This window comes from Trachurus japonicus, unplaced genomic scaffold, assembly GCF_045865225.1.
Source record: "Trachurus japonicus isolate A0001 unplaced genomic scaffold, Traja_1.0 AP030939.1".
Lineage (NCBI taxonomy): Eukaryota > Metazoa > Chordata > Actinopteri > Carangiformes > Carangidae > Trachurus > Trachurus japonicus.
In genome coordinates this window covers 4,208-17,353 of record NW_028221072.1, presented here as the reverse complement: position 1 = coordinate 17,353, position 13,146 = coordinate 4,208, and the positions used below count along the sequence as shown (strand labels likewise).

General features: G+C 45.8%; 1 pseudogene; it reads right to left on the bottom strand.

Moving 5' to 3' along the window:
- Positions 1-925: 925 nt before the first annotated feature.
- LOC146959891 (uncharacterized) lies at positions 926-11,902 on the bottom strand (annotated as a pseudogene).
- Between the last annotated feature and the right edge of the window lie 1,244 nt (positions 11,903-13,146).

The following is a 13,146-nucleotide window of genomic DNA, read 5'->3' as shown; positions in this document are numbered from 1 at the left end:
AGCGATTTTCTCCGAGCCCATACAAGTCTTACATGTCTAACTTTGTCAGCATGTAGTATGACCTAACAGAACTGCTAAACATATTGAGGATACGTCTCACTTTGACCGAGTTACGTTCAAGAACCAGCCGTTTTCAGTGACAGAAAAAATTCACTCCGGAGTAATTTTTTTCGATCGATCAGCTGTGTTTACCGTTTCAGGTGTCATAGTTATGATGGTTAGACCATAGACTGTGGGTTAGACGGATAAATTAGTCCTCAAACACACCCTAAAGCTTGACATGTCAGGGTTTTTCAGTAGCAACTAGGTTTAAGTGTCGGGAGTAACAGCTGTCATTTCATCCCTCTGCACATTAACGAGCCTGTCACTCTGTCGGTACCGCGGTCACACTGTGTGTGTTAAACAGGATTAATTAAAACACACAACGTAACGTAAACAATGTGACTGTATATGTAGATAGTGCGGGAGGAGGGCAGACGTGGATCACGGTGGACCAGGAGAACAGCTGCATAACATTTTGGCAGTAAAATGGAAGATTTTAAGCTGTCTGTTCACATGATCTCACTTTAATTCCAACACATTGGACTTAATATATATAAAAACTAAATAGATTAAATATTACCGACCCTTATAATGCCCCTGGGGTGCTTTTCAAAAGTATCTCCGGCCGCCGGCGGACGTCCCAGACCTGCAGTATGCGGACACAGCTAGGCTAAGTTACCTGATCAACTTTGCATCGCGCTGCTCTAAAAGCATACAAAAGCCTGGAGGGTTACACATGGACGCAGTCTGGCTTTGTGATGAACGTCCAGCTGTGGAATCTACCAGCATAACCTGCTGTATCCTCACTAGAGGGGTAAGTGTCGTATCATCCCAGTTAATGCAGTGTAGCATGGCTAACGTTAGCTCGTAGCTGTCCGGGGTGCTATCGGGGTGCCGACCGGGAGCTCTCCCCGGTGCTGATCAGCCCGCGGCGGATGCGGCGGTGCGCTGCGACCGGCTCTGGGTCAGCTTGGAAAGGCTGGAGGCGAAGGAGACTCACATCTTATATGTGTTTGCCTCTTTCTTTTCTTTTTGTCACCGTCTTTCCTGCTTGTGTCATTTTGTGGAGCACAAAGAGCATAAAGCCGGCTTTTGTATGCTTGTAGAGTAGTTGATCAGGTAGCTGTGTCCAGATACTGCAGGTCTAGGACGTCCTGTTAGGCAAAAATATTTTTGAAAAGCACCCCGGGGGCATTATAAGGGTCGGTAATATTTAATCCATTTAGTTTTTTTTATATTAAGTCCAATGTGTTGGAATTAAAATGAGATCATGTGAACTCAGACGGCTTCGGCGCTTACAGTCAATGCTTCGGAGCTGGTCAGTTTCCTGCCAAAATGGCCGCTCGAACGCTGGAGGTCACGTGGGGTCCGGAGCTCTATAGACCAGACACCGGGTCCGTGAAGGTGCACGCCGCAGCGCGTCTTGTGTGAATGACACATCGGTTAAAATGGGCGCCGGAAAGAAACTGACACTATAAATGCATACAGTAAACATAAAATCAACTAAACCAAGCAAACTTACCTTCCACTTAGTGGAAAACGATGTTGTAACCAAGGCGATATGTTGACCACAGCCTGCTTCTGCAGGAGAAGAAACGCGCCAGTTGCTTGGTGTATTTCCTCAGCCAACCAGAGTGGCGTTTGCTGGTGCCTCAGCCAATCAGAGTATGATCACGTGCTGCCTCAGCCAATCAGAGTGCCTTTGACTAGTTTAAATAATAAAGGCTCTTATCAAAGACTGTTCAAAATTATATTTACTTCTCCCTACTCTTATGAACCATGATCGGGTGAAATTATTTTCTGAAGCCATAATCTCCCACAAATTTCATTTCAAAATATATAAATTAAAATATTAATTAATTAATTAATTGAAATAAAATGAAATGAAATTGAAAAAAAAAACAGTAGGAAAAACAAAGATGTAAAATAACAAAATATCACATGTACTCAAGAACAATGTCTTAAATGAGTTTAAATTGAACATAGAAGAGATGTCTACAATGCCCACATTTGGACGTCATCTGGCGTAACAGTCTGCACCTTCAGGGGACCAAAATTAGACATATAAAAATGACGTAGACAAGACGTTGTTTGGACGTCTCTTATAATGTTTAATCACAAACAATATATATTCGTATTTATTAATCATGTTGATAACAATATTGTTATTTGTCCACTACTACTATTACTAAAACTACTACAATCGTTAATCATGTCAATTTCCTGCACCTGTCTTAGACGTCCAAAAAACGTGCCCAAGCCTGACGTCCAAATGTTTAACTGCATATTGACGTCCAAGTGGGGTCATGATTAGACGTCCAAATATTGGACCTAGTTTGGACGTCGTTTAGGCGTCTAGAATTGGTCTTGGACCGACGGACGCAATATAGACATGACCTGAACGTCCATCAGACGTCCAATGTTTGGTGGGTTCATACTTTGTGCTATTTCAACAATTTATATATCAAAACGTGCAGCTTTTTCTGGACTTTATCGGATGTATTCAAATTTTTCATACTTTTTATACTTTTTCAAATATTTCATTTTTTCTGTAGACAAACTTTTTAAGTGTTCCTCTATGACTCAGCTTATTGATATCTTCAACAGTTTCTGATATTTGGCAGTTTTAAAATCATTAAGTTTTTTGACAAAATCCAGCTTTATAATGGGTGTGTGTTGCGTCTAACGAGCAGAGCTAGAGTGGTGACATTAGTTGGGTTTCCATCCAAGTCGTATCGAATTTAAAAGCGGATTTTGTGAAAATGCGCAAAAAGCAAATGCGAATTTATGACCGTTTCCATTCATTATTGTTTTGCGATTATTGGGAGAGGAGGAGTGCGCCGTGAGATTACGTCATAAGAGAGCGTGAATGTATCCAACAGTTGACACTCAGCTGACAGCTGACACTCAGCTGACACTCAACATCCTGGACAATTTACATACTTTCTGGACTATAGACGCACCTGTATAAGCCGCACCAGCTAAATTTTTAAAGAAAATACATATATAGGCCGCACTTGAATAGCTATAAGCCTCAGATTTTCATGTTGTAACATGAGATATTTACACAGAAAGACAGTCGGGAACTGTGCAAGTCCGCTCGCTTTTCCGCTGTTTTGGTTATGCTCCTCTCGCCCATGTGCATCTGTTTACATACGAAGCTGGTGAAAAATCAATAAATGTAGCGGTGGATAACGTTACATATACGATGTTACGGCGTGTGTTTGTGTTGTCTTAACCGTCATAAACAAAAGATTACGGGTTACGGAGCGCGTTTGTGTCGCGGGGTGCAGAGAGGAGAGCTGGGACACCGGGGCGTCGTTCTCCATTTGTTTGAACGTCGCTGGGTGAAGTCCAGCAGCACTTCACCCACAAACTCTGGCTCAATTCGCATAATCTGTTTCCATCACAAAAACTCGCATTTCCTTTAATCGATACGCTGACAAATTCACCCCCGCAATTTTTGAAAATGCGAATAAAAAAAGGTGGATGGAAACGCAACTATTGTCAGCCAGAGTGGAGAGAGGCAAAAAAACATTCTAGAGTTTTTCTGGCTAAACTGTCAGCATGGCCACAAATTAAACTCTAGACACATTATTTTCTCCAGTTTTGTGGCCACACTTGTCTTCTGGCTAAAATTCTGGTCAAAAATGCAAAGAGACTTAGATAATAATTTAAAATATTTTTTAAATGCAGCCAGAGAGCTCTCTGCTCTCATTCAGCCCAATGCATCTTTTTCACAGCAGCAGGAGAAGGAGCTCAACTTTGTAACTTGCTGTTAAGTGCTTTTTAATTCGTTTTAATTCACCCAAAAATAGTCACAGGTCACAAAAAAGTCCTCTTCTTACTTGGTGTGGCTAATTTCTGCACTTTCCTTACTTTTTTTTTTAAGCAGAAGCCAGTGATCCTCTTATTAAAGGTTTTCTTTGCCCCTCACATACTGTCTCTGTCTGTAGCCTAGTGGTTAGCTTGCTGGGCTGAAGACCTGAAGGTTGCTGGTTCATATCTTGCCTCAACAACAATTATAGTGAATTATTTTCCCAGTCGTCCTCTGTTGACTTCTGATAACTTGCTTCATGTTGAAACTGCTGCTCTCAGCCTGAAATTCACACAAATTTTAATTGTAAGTCATTCAAGCTTGACTCTCAAGCTTTCTTGGTGTTGACACAGTGTGTTTCCAACAGGTGCAGCTTTGGGCTTGTTAACTTCAGAGTGAGACAGAGTGCAGCTCACCAACAGACAACAGTCTTTACAACTGTGTGTACACTGTGGCCTAGAGGCAAAGTCAAAGTCTACTGACTATGAGATTGAGGGTTCAATTCCTACCTTGGTCAACCATTTGTATGGTGATCACTGCTTGCACTATTTTCACAAAAAAGTCCTCGACTAGTATTACTTGTTGTGGCTAATTTCTACTCTTTTCTTTTCTTTTAAAGCATCATTGAAAAATCTCACATTCATCAAAGTCTCAACCTCTATTTCACCAGAAGTGTTGGAATAGTCCAGTGGTTAAGATTCCTGCCATTCAACCATAAGGTCATTGGTTCAAATCCCACCTGAGCAGTCTTGTTAGTGTGTCAGCCACTTTGAACTTTAACCAATACCACTTGGTCTGGTCACATGATCAAACTTGATAATGCATATGTGCCCCAACCTGTTCTCTTTACCTCTTTCAATCTTGGTTTATGTTAATATGTTTCTTGTTTATACCACTGCACTAAGATTGATTTGCACTGGAACTTTGAAAACCAAGAATGCAGCAGAGAAAAGCAAAGCTCTTGAATATGCACAGGCTTAAAGCTCTTGAATGATTTGTATCCATCATTTCTTGTCCTGCGCTGCCCACTATAGGACTTCACTGGCAGAATTCACCTCCCCTCCCCCCGCCTTCAATTGGTTACAGGTGTTCGTTATCTCATTGATTATTTGCAGTGTTGGGCAAGCTACTTAGAAAATGTAGTGAGCTAAGCTACAAGTTACTCTACATGAAATGAAGCTTCACTACACTACCCACCAGAGAAATGTAGCAAGCTACGCTACAATAAAATTACAGAAGTAGCTTAGCTACATCAAAGCTATTTTATTTTTTTATTTTTTATTTTTACATCAAACCAACTTAATTCCAAGTAGGGGTGCACCGAATGGCATTTTATTGGCCGAAGCCGAATACCGAATAAAATCAAAACGCTTGGCCGAATAACCGAATAATACCGAATACCGAAAGTGGTTTTAAAGTTTTTTATTTATTTATTTTTTTAATAGGCCTATTGGATAAATAAAATATTTTTTTAGACTTAATTTTCAAAGAAAGTAAATGTTTATTGACTGATTCTGACAGTTTTTGAATATTCCAGTCTCCGTTGCTCATCAAAAAAGCACAAGAAGTTAAATAAAGTTTTTCATTTATATCGGCCCATTGTGAGTGCTGAAAGATCTATGCAAGTACATTCCAAAAAAACCCAGGTGTCTTTTCAAACAGTGGTTCCTAACCTTTCTTGGTCAGATTTTTTTTTCAATTCATCAATTAGGCTACTAGACATTTCAGGCGACCTCATTTGAATTTCAGGTGACCCCACGTGGGGTCCCAACCCCAAGGTTGGGAAACACTGTTTTAAAAGCTGTCGGCCACGGACGGAGTGGGCGACATGCTGGGACGAGGAGCTTTCGTTTTAACTGCTGCAGTCGTCCCTCCCTCTCGTACTCAGCATGCTGTTCAGGGTGTTTGGTTTTTAAATGATTTATAAAATGGCGCGTTGCTACAGGAACGGTCCCCTGGCTCACTCAGTCCTCTCAGTGGCCGACCGTGTCTCCGCTGCAGATAGGACGCACCGGGCTCTTGGAGCGGGCGCATGACGTCTGTCCGACTACCCATTTCTCCAACTACCCATTTCTCCGACTCCGACCATACATTTCTTTATTTTTGCGTCATCAGTCCGACCTCCCACTTCTCCGACTTAAGTAGCCCTAACCCTTAACCTTACCCTAAACCTAACCTCAACACTGTAGAATGGGTAGTCGGAGAAATGAGCCGTCGGACTTGTGCAGTCGGACTGACGTATGCTCCCCTCTTGGAGCGGCGTGCAACGGTGCGCGCGGTCGCTGTGCAGCGATAAAGTTGTCCAGCTACGGCTCTGATTCACGAACTTAACTATCCCTCCTCCTCTGTCACCTGCTGCGTGCTGCGCCCCGCTGCAGCAGATGGGCATCAACAGATACGTACATGACATCACATGGAAGCCGTGCAATTAAGGTGTAGAAATGCCTGGGGAAATGTAGCTTCTGTGGACGCTACCGCGCTACTGATCAATTAAATAGCTTAAGATCATAGGGCAGGATTTGTGAGAAAATACCCATGCGTTTTGGGTGAGGAAGCGTTCAAAACCAAAAAGAACGAGCCCACCCGCGTATCTCTCCATTGCTCTGAACGGGGTCTGTGCTGCAAAATGCGCTGCAATTCAGGGGGTGAATTTCGCGCGCTGGCCGGCGGACCTGACGTCAGCGCGTCCACGACTGCCTTCAAATTGATCAATGGAATGGATACATGAAGAGGGCAACCGCGGCAGAGCCATTGATATAGTAACAGAGTGGCGACACTCCCTGTTATAGCTTGTTTTCAGTCACGTGGTTATGATGACGCGAAGGGGGCGGGGCGATGTCAGATGGAGGGCAGGAAGTGGAGAGCGGTGCCTGAAAATAATGGAAAGCGAGTACTCCGAAGCTTTTGGTCGAGCCTGCACGTAGCAGGTATCACCAAAAATTAGAGAAATATATCGGATACGATCCATACAACCTTAAATCGGGAGAAAGGAAGCAGTGAAACACACCGCCTCGACCAGAGCGATTGATATAACAGAGTGGCGACACTCCCATAGGACTCCCATAGAAATACCGAGTAATTTTAAGTCATAAAGTGGTAATAGGCTAATCTTTGCCATGTACAGTAACCATGTCGATTTAACAAAATAAAATGTATTAGACTGATTGGTTCATTGTAAAACATTTATTCATTTACGTAAATGTGGTGATTTCAGTCCGTAGCCCAGAAGCAGCCCTGCTCACTTTTCATTCAAACAAACTAATGCCACTGCCACAGTTAAATTTCATCAATGAGACCAGCATTAATCTCAGCGGTAAACCTCTAAAAGCGTGCGGATACGTTACTTGGCTCGTTTCCTCCTCCGGGAGGAGGACGGTCGGCCCCGGCAGATCAGCTCGGTAGAGCGGCTGCTGCTGCCGTGACAGCCGCTGCCCTGGTCCCCGGTCGGGGCTGTGGCAGCCGCTGCCCTGGTCCCCGGTCGGGGCTGTGACAGCCGCTGCCCTGGTCCCCGGTCGGGGCTCACACAGACTCTGCACTTCTCCCAAAACAGACATCGGAGCAAATTCCCCAGCGTTATAAACTGACCACAGACTCTGGATTAAACGGTGACGTGTTAACAGCGCTAAAGCCACAATTAAAACAGTTTTTAGCAGCTTTACTGGCTGTAAACTGCATGCTAATTTCTGTTAGCCCGTCTATGGTGTTTTACATATACGTTAGCATTAAGCTAGCGGGCTTTATATGCTTAGTTGTGACACTGGCTGTGTGTGTTTTGAACGTTGTTTCAAACTATGTGGGTTTGGCTGAATATCGTTGATGCTTAAATATATATTGCCGCTTAATATATTGCTTTACTCCTCTTTCTATGTGCCATTTTTACTGTAGAACAGGCTAGGACACCGTTTGTTTACTATGGTCACTTCCGTCCCTCCCACACACCGTTTTACGGTCAGTTGTTGAAATTTGAGTCCTTTATATCTTACTACCTTAGGAACTCTCAAGTAACTTTTTTGATTTTCCCGGTTTGACCGTTTTGAACAGCCGTAGACAGCACAGACAGTAGGCATTTTCCTATTGTTTTCCTGCGGGCAAAACACTTCCTGCCCTCCATCTGCAGTCGTGACGTTCCACGTGACGTCATCTGAAAACCACCTATATCAATCGCTCTGAACCACGGTGAATCCAAATCACTGTTAGGCTACTGCCAGCAAACGACCCAGCACAACTGAAAGCCCTGTTAACCCCCCCCCTGCCGCCACTCTCTCTCCCCCTCCCTTCACACACGCACACAGCAGCAGGCAGGTCACTAACTTACACACCCTCTCCCTCATCACTACTGTCTTATTATTAGCCGTTAGCCGCAGCTAGCGGTTAAAAGCCGACGTTATAACTTTAACAACGTTATCAGGCAGGTGGACAAACGTCCTCTTTTGCCCGGACACGTCCACTTTTCACGTCCTGGCCGGCGTGTCCGCGACGCGTCCGTTTTTTGTATTTTTATGAAATCATGAATATGTCCGGTGTTGATTGGTTTGCATGGGATCGCGGACCCTGACAGATGCGGTCCGACACCCGGACCCGGCACGTTAATTCTCGGTACCGGCATGTAGGAGCCCATACAGATCCATGCAGAGGAGCTCAGAGGAACAGACAAGCAGCCCCCTGCTGCAGCACAGTGAAGAGGCAGGTGTGTGTGTGTGTGTGTGTGTGTGTGTGTGTGTGTGTGTCTGTCTGTCTGTCTGTCTGTCTGTCTGTGAGAGAGAGAGAGAGAGTGACAGAGAGAGAGACAGTGAAAAGTCTGTGCGCGCTCCCGTGCCGGTGGCTTCGCTGGTTGCTGTAGTTACGCGCAGCGGCCGTCGCGTCACTGGCCGTTCTCATTAATCCTGCCCTATGATCCTTTAGTGTTAGGTTACCACTTATGAAGTTGTGGGTTCAATTCCTTCCTTGGACATGTTTCTTGCATGTCATTCCGCATGGCTTTGTCAATTTATTCTGCTAATTCAGGGATATACAGGGATTTCTTTTACCCTTCTGTCATTGAATGTAACTATGGTGAAGTGGTTAGATCACTGGGCTGAAGACCTGAAGGTTGCTGATAACTTGCTTCATGTTGAAACTGCTGCTCTCAGCCTGAAATTCACATAAATTTTAATTGTAAGTCATTGTGATCGAGCAGTAAGCCCCCGCGCCACGTCAAGGCAGTACCCGTGTGGAGGTTTTTTTTGGCTCCCAAAAGGGTTTTTTGTTTTTTTGCTCCCAACAGGGATTTTTAAAAAAAAATCATTTTCTTCCCAACAGGGTTTTTCTTTTAACTCAAATAATACAAAAATAGAAAAATACAAAACAAATACAAACACAACAAACTAAATCAAAGTCTTTTGAGCACAACCACTGGCCGCTTCCTCTTTTTTGGGGACAAAGGTTTGTCTTTGACTGATTGAGACATCCTCTTCCTCGGGGACTTGTCCTTTGGAATAGAGAGAGAGCATACAATGAGCTGTTTGAATTTTAATTGTTTACTAATCAACAAACCATGTTGGGTGCTTTACCTCAATCTTGTCTGGGGTTTTGTCGGAGGGTCCAGCGCAGGGGCCAGGGCTGGTGTCGGGTCCAGGGGTGGTGGAGGGTCCAGCGGAGGGGCCAGGGCTGGTGGAGGGTACCACTGCACCCTGAGGAGAGGGGGAGCTGCTCTCGTCTACCGTCAAGAAGATGAAGAGCTCTCTCACCTCCCTCGCTCGATCCCCAGGGTCTTGTGGAGCACATAAAAACGCTCCTGCGTGGTCGCCGAGTGACACATAAACTCAGATATGTTCTTCCTGGTCTCGGGATTTTTGTTTGTTTCGAAGTTCTACAAAAGAACAAGTATTGCTTTGTTGAGAATGAGTTGAATTTACCATGTGAAAATCAAGTGTTAGGTGTCTGTATTACTCACGTAGGTCGACACGGCCGTTCTGAAGACGAGCAGGCTTGGGGCCCCAGCCAGCCCCATCTCTGCCCACGCCTTCCTCACATGGCAGACTAAGTCCTTGGCCTCCCCTCTTCCAAATGAGTTGAAAAAGTAGGGGTTGGTAGCCACACACCTGGCCCTCAATCTGAGCCACCTGTGGCACCAACCCATCTCCTCCACCGTGAGGTATTCTTGGGCATTCCCATACTTGCGGGCCGTTTTGTGGTCTACCACCTGCAAAAGACCGAGAAGACAGAAAGCAAAGACAGCAGTCAATGAGGTTAATGTATTCATGCATATTCTAACCTGAATTTCAGAGTGTTCACAACATTTGTGCATTACGTTGATGAAGTAGCCGTTGGCATCGTCCCCGATGGCCTCTTTGACATTTTTGACAGTCATCCTTGTGAGCGCCCCGGTCCGGTGTCCATATATTGATGACAGGTATGCCCCAAAGTAGCCAAAAAACCGGTATCTTGTCTGTGGGTGCTTAGGTGGTGCCTTCGCCATGTCATCTGAAATGAGAGCCAAAGAGAGAAGACAGTAATGAATAACTGTCTATATCGGAAAGGTGTGTGTGTGTGTGTGTGACTTGCCCAGGAGCGTTGGAATTTTTGCCTTCGCCAGGCGCTGACACTCTGCCAAGTCCTCCTTTGACACTAGTTTCTGGCCCTTCTTCTCCTTGACCAGGGACTCGTGGCCAAGGAGGATGCGGCCCAAGTCCCTATGCAGCTTCTGCACTTCCTTTATGAGGATAACCACCCTCGCCCTTTTTAGCAGGGAGTGTTGGTGGGGCACATCCTGAACATAGTCCAGGAAGGCTATGGCCTGTCCCACGTACAGCGAGACTGTGGTCGGGGCCAGGCTGAAGGTCCGGAGGAGTGCTGGGAAGCTGTGGGAAGCAAATTCTGGCTCCAGTAATCTGATATTTTTAGGACTTGCTAAGACAGGACGTGCTTCACATTGCACTACTCACTTCTTTATGAGGGGGAGGTTGTCGATGAACTTCCAGTCCCAGTATGTGATGGTGGAATGGCCCAAGCTCATATACTTGACAAAAAACCAGGTCCTAGCCCCCTTTGACACGGCGTTCTGCTGCATCTTCAGTGTCCCTTCGGGGCACCAGAGAAACTCCTCGTATGAGGCAAGGTACTTCTCTGTGAAAGGCATGAACACACAAATGTAGCAAGAAATCACTTTACACACACCTGCACACATATAGAATGTGTAATTTCTTACCCACGGATGCCCAAATAGACCGTAGTTTTGATGCTTTTGATCTGCCCTCCATGTATTTCTTCAGGGCATCATGCATGGGCTTCAGGTCTGGGCTGATTGCCTCTGCCCCCTCTGGCTTCTAGGAAATGAAAACATGGTTAACATGTCATAAAATTGCTAAAGATGTCTGAAATTGTTGATGAAGCCAACCATTTCACTTACCTCACTCCCGCTTGAGCCCTCACTGCTGTAATCCAGCCTCTTTTTTGATTTGCACTTGCTTTTTCGGGGTGATGATGTTGATGGGGGTGGGGCTGCTGTGGATGGGCCTGGGGATGCGGCTGAAGTGGATGGTTGTTCCGGGGATGTTGTTGGGTGTGGGGATGGGGCTGAGGCTGAGGCAGTTTGTTGGGGTGCCGGGGACGGTGCTGCTGCTGCCTCCTCCCCTTCACTTATTCGCTGGGGCTTCTTAATCCCAGACCCTCCGGGCTGGGGGTGGCCCCCCTGACTCTGGCTTAGCTTCTTCTGCTCGGTCAGAAGGAGAAAATACAAGATAGCAACACCCAGCAAGACAAAACAGGACTGCAGTGTAAAATTTTGGGAATCATTTCTTAATTACTCACCCAGAGGTCGGTGTTGATGGCCCGAAGCTCTGCCAACTCTCTTTCAAGTTTTATGTTTTGTTTCCGTACACTCTTGCACGTGGTTTTTTGGCAGAGGTTCGGGTCCTGCTCTGCCAGCTCAAGTGTTTCCATTTCATCGGCAAGGTCCAGTTGGCTGACCATAGCGGGCACAGGGTTTGTTGCCTGCAGGTCAGCAAGTTCGACAATTGCTGCTGCTTTTTTGAGGGCCGCCACCTCCCTTTCCGCCCTTGCCATGGTGATATCCCTGTGGCCCCTTAAATGTTTCTCCAGGTGGAGGAGGTGGCCCGAGCAAAGGGGGACACAAAAAGATAAAATAAACTCACACTTTCCAAGAAGATCCCGAGAGATCTGCGGCTGCTGCTGTGTCCTGCTGCTCTGGTGGTGCTCCGGTCACTCACACCTCACAAACCTGGAACACATGATGAGAGCCAAGGTTAAAGGAGGTCAGTGGCTTGACATGCCGCAGTCAAGACCAAGACACATGGTTACACATAAGATGGTGAGGGAGATTGTTCCTGCAAAATTTCACAGCTCTGTGCCATTCAGAAATGGCCACAAAGCAACACTCTGTTGTCTGAACCAAGGTTAAAGCACAAAACCATCTCTAATACCACCGTATTAGAGACCACCGTGGAGCTAATAGGTTTCCCTATTGACCCACAGACTCGTCCCACCCATCGGCTACAATCCCAGGCCCCATGCTGACAGACCCGCAGGCCGGAGGAACTGCACACCTAAAGGTGGAGGCCCTCCGATGGCGGGTAGAGTTTGCATATCGAACAGCTCATCCAATCCATCCAGCGGGACGTACGGGCCTTATTTCCCAGTTTCCAGCCCAGTTTGAAGATGCCAGAGGCAGGTCAGAAGCATCCCAAAGTCCCTTACAATCGTGCCGATGGTGTCCCGGAGAGTTGGCTTCCAGGGGGTTATTTCTCAGTTTCCAGCCCAGTATGGTGATGCCATCGGCGGGTCAAAAGCATCCCATGTGTCCCAGAGAGTTGGCTTCCATGGGGTTATTTCTCAGTTTCCAGCCCAGTTTGGTGATGCCATCGGCGGGTCAAAAGCATCCCAATGTCCCTTAATGTGAAACCTGGTTCCTGAAATTGTGCCAAAGTGACCAGGAGAGTTGGGTTTCCAGGCCTTATTTCTCAGTTTCCAGCCCGGTTTGGAGATGCCATTAGCGGGTCACTTTACTTTACTTTTACTTTATTTGTTTATTTGACTGGGACAGTGCACATCAATGTACATATAAAAACATGTAAATGTGCCGGATTGTAGCATCGATGCTAATTTCCATCCGGAGTCCCAGGACATAAAAACAATACAGTAACAGGGGAACACAGTTATATACACGACATGACGAAGCAGACAACAAGGTAAAAAACAGGTCAGATAATCAGGCCAGTAATGGAACCTGGACAGTTTGGGAAATAAAGTGCAAGGTGCAAAGTGCTGGGCCAAAGTGACAGGTGCTAAAG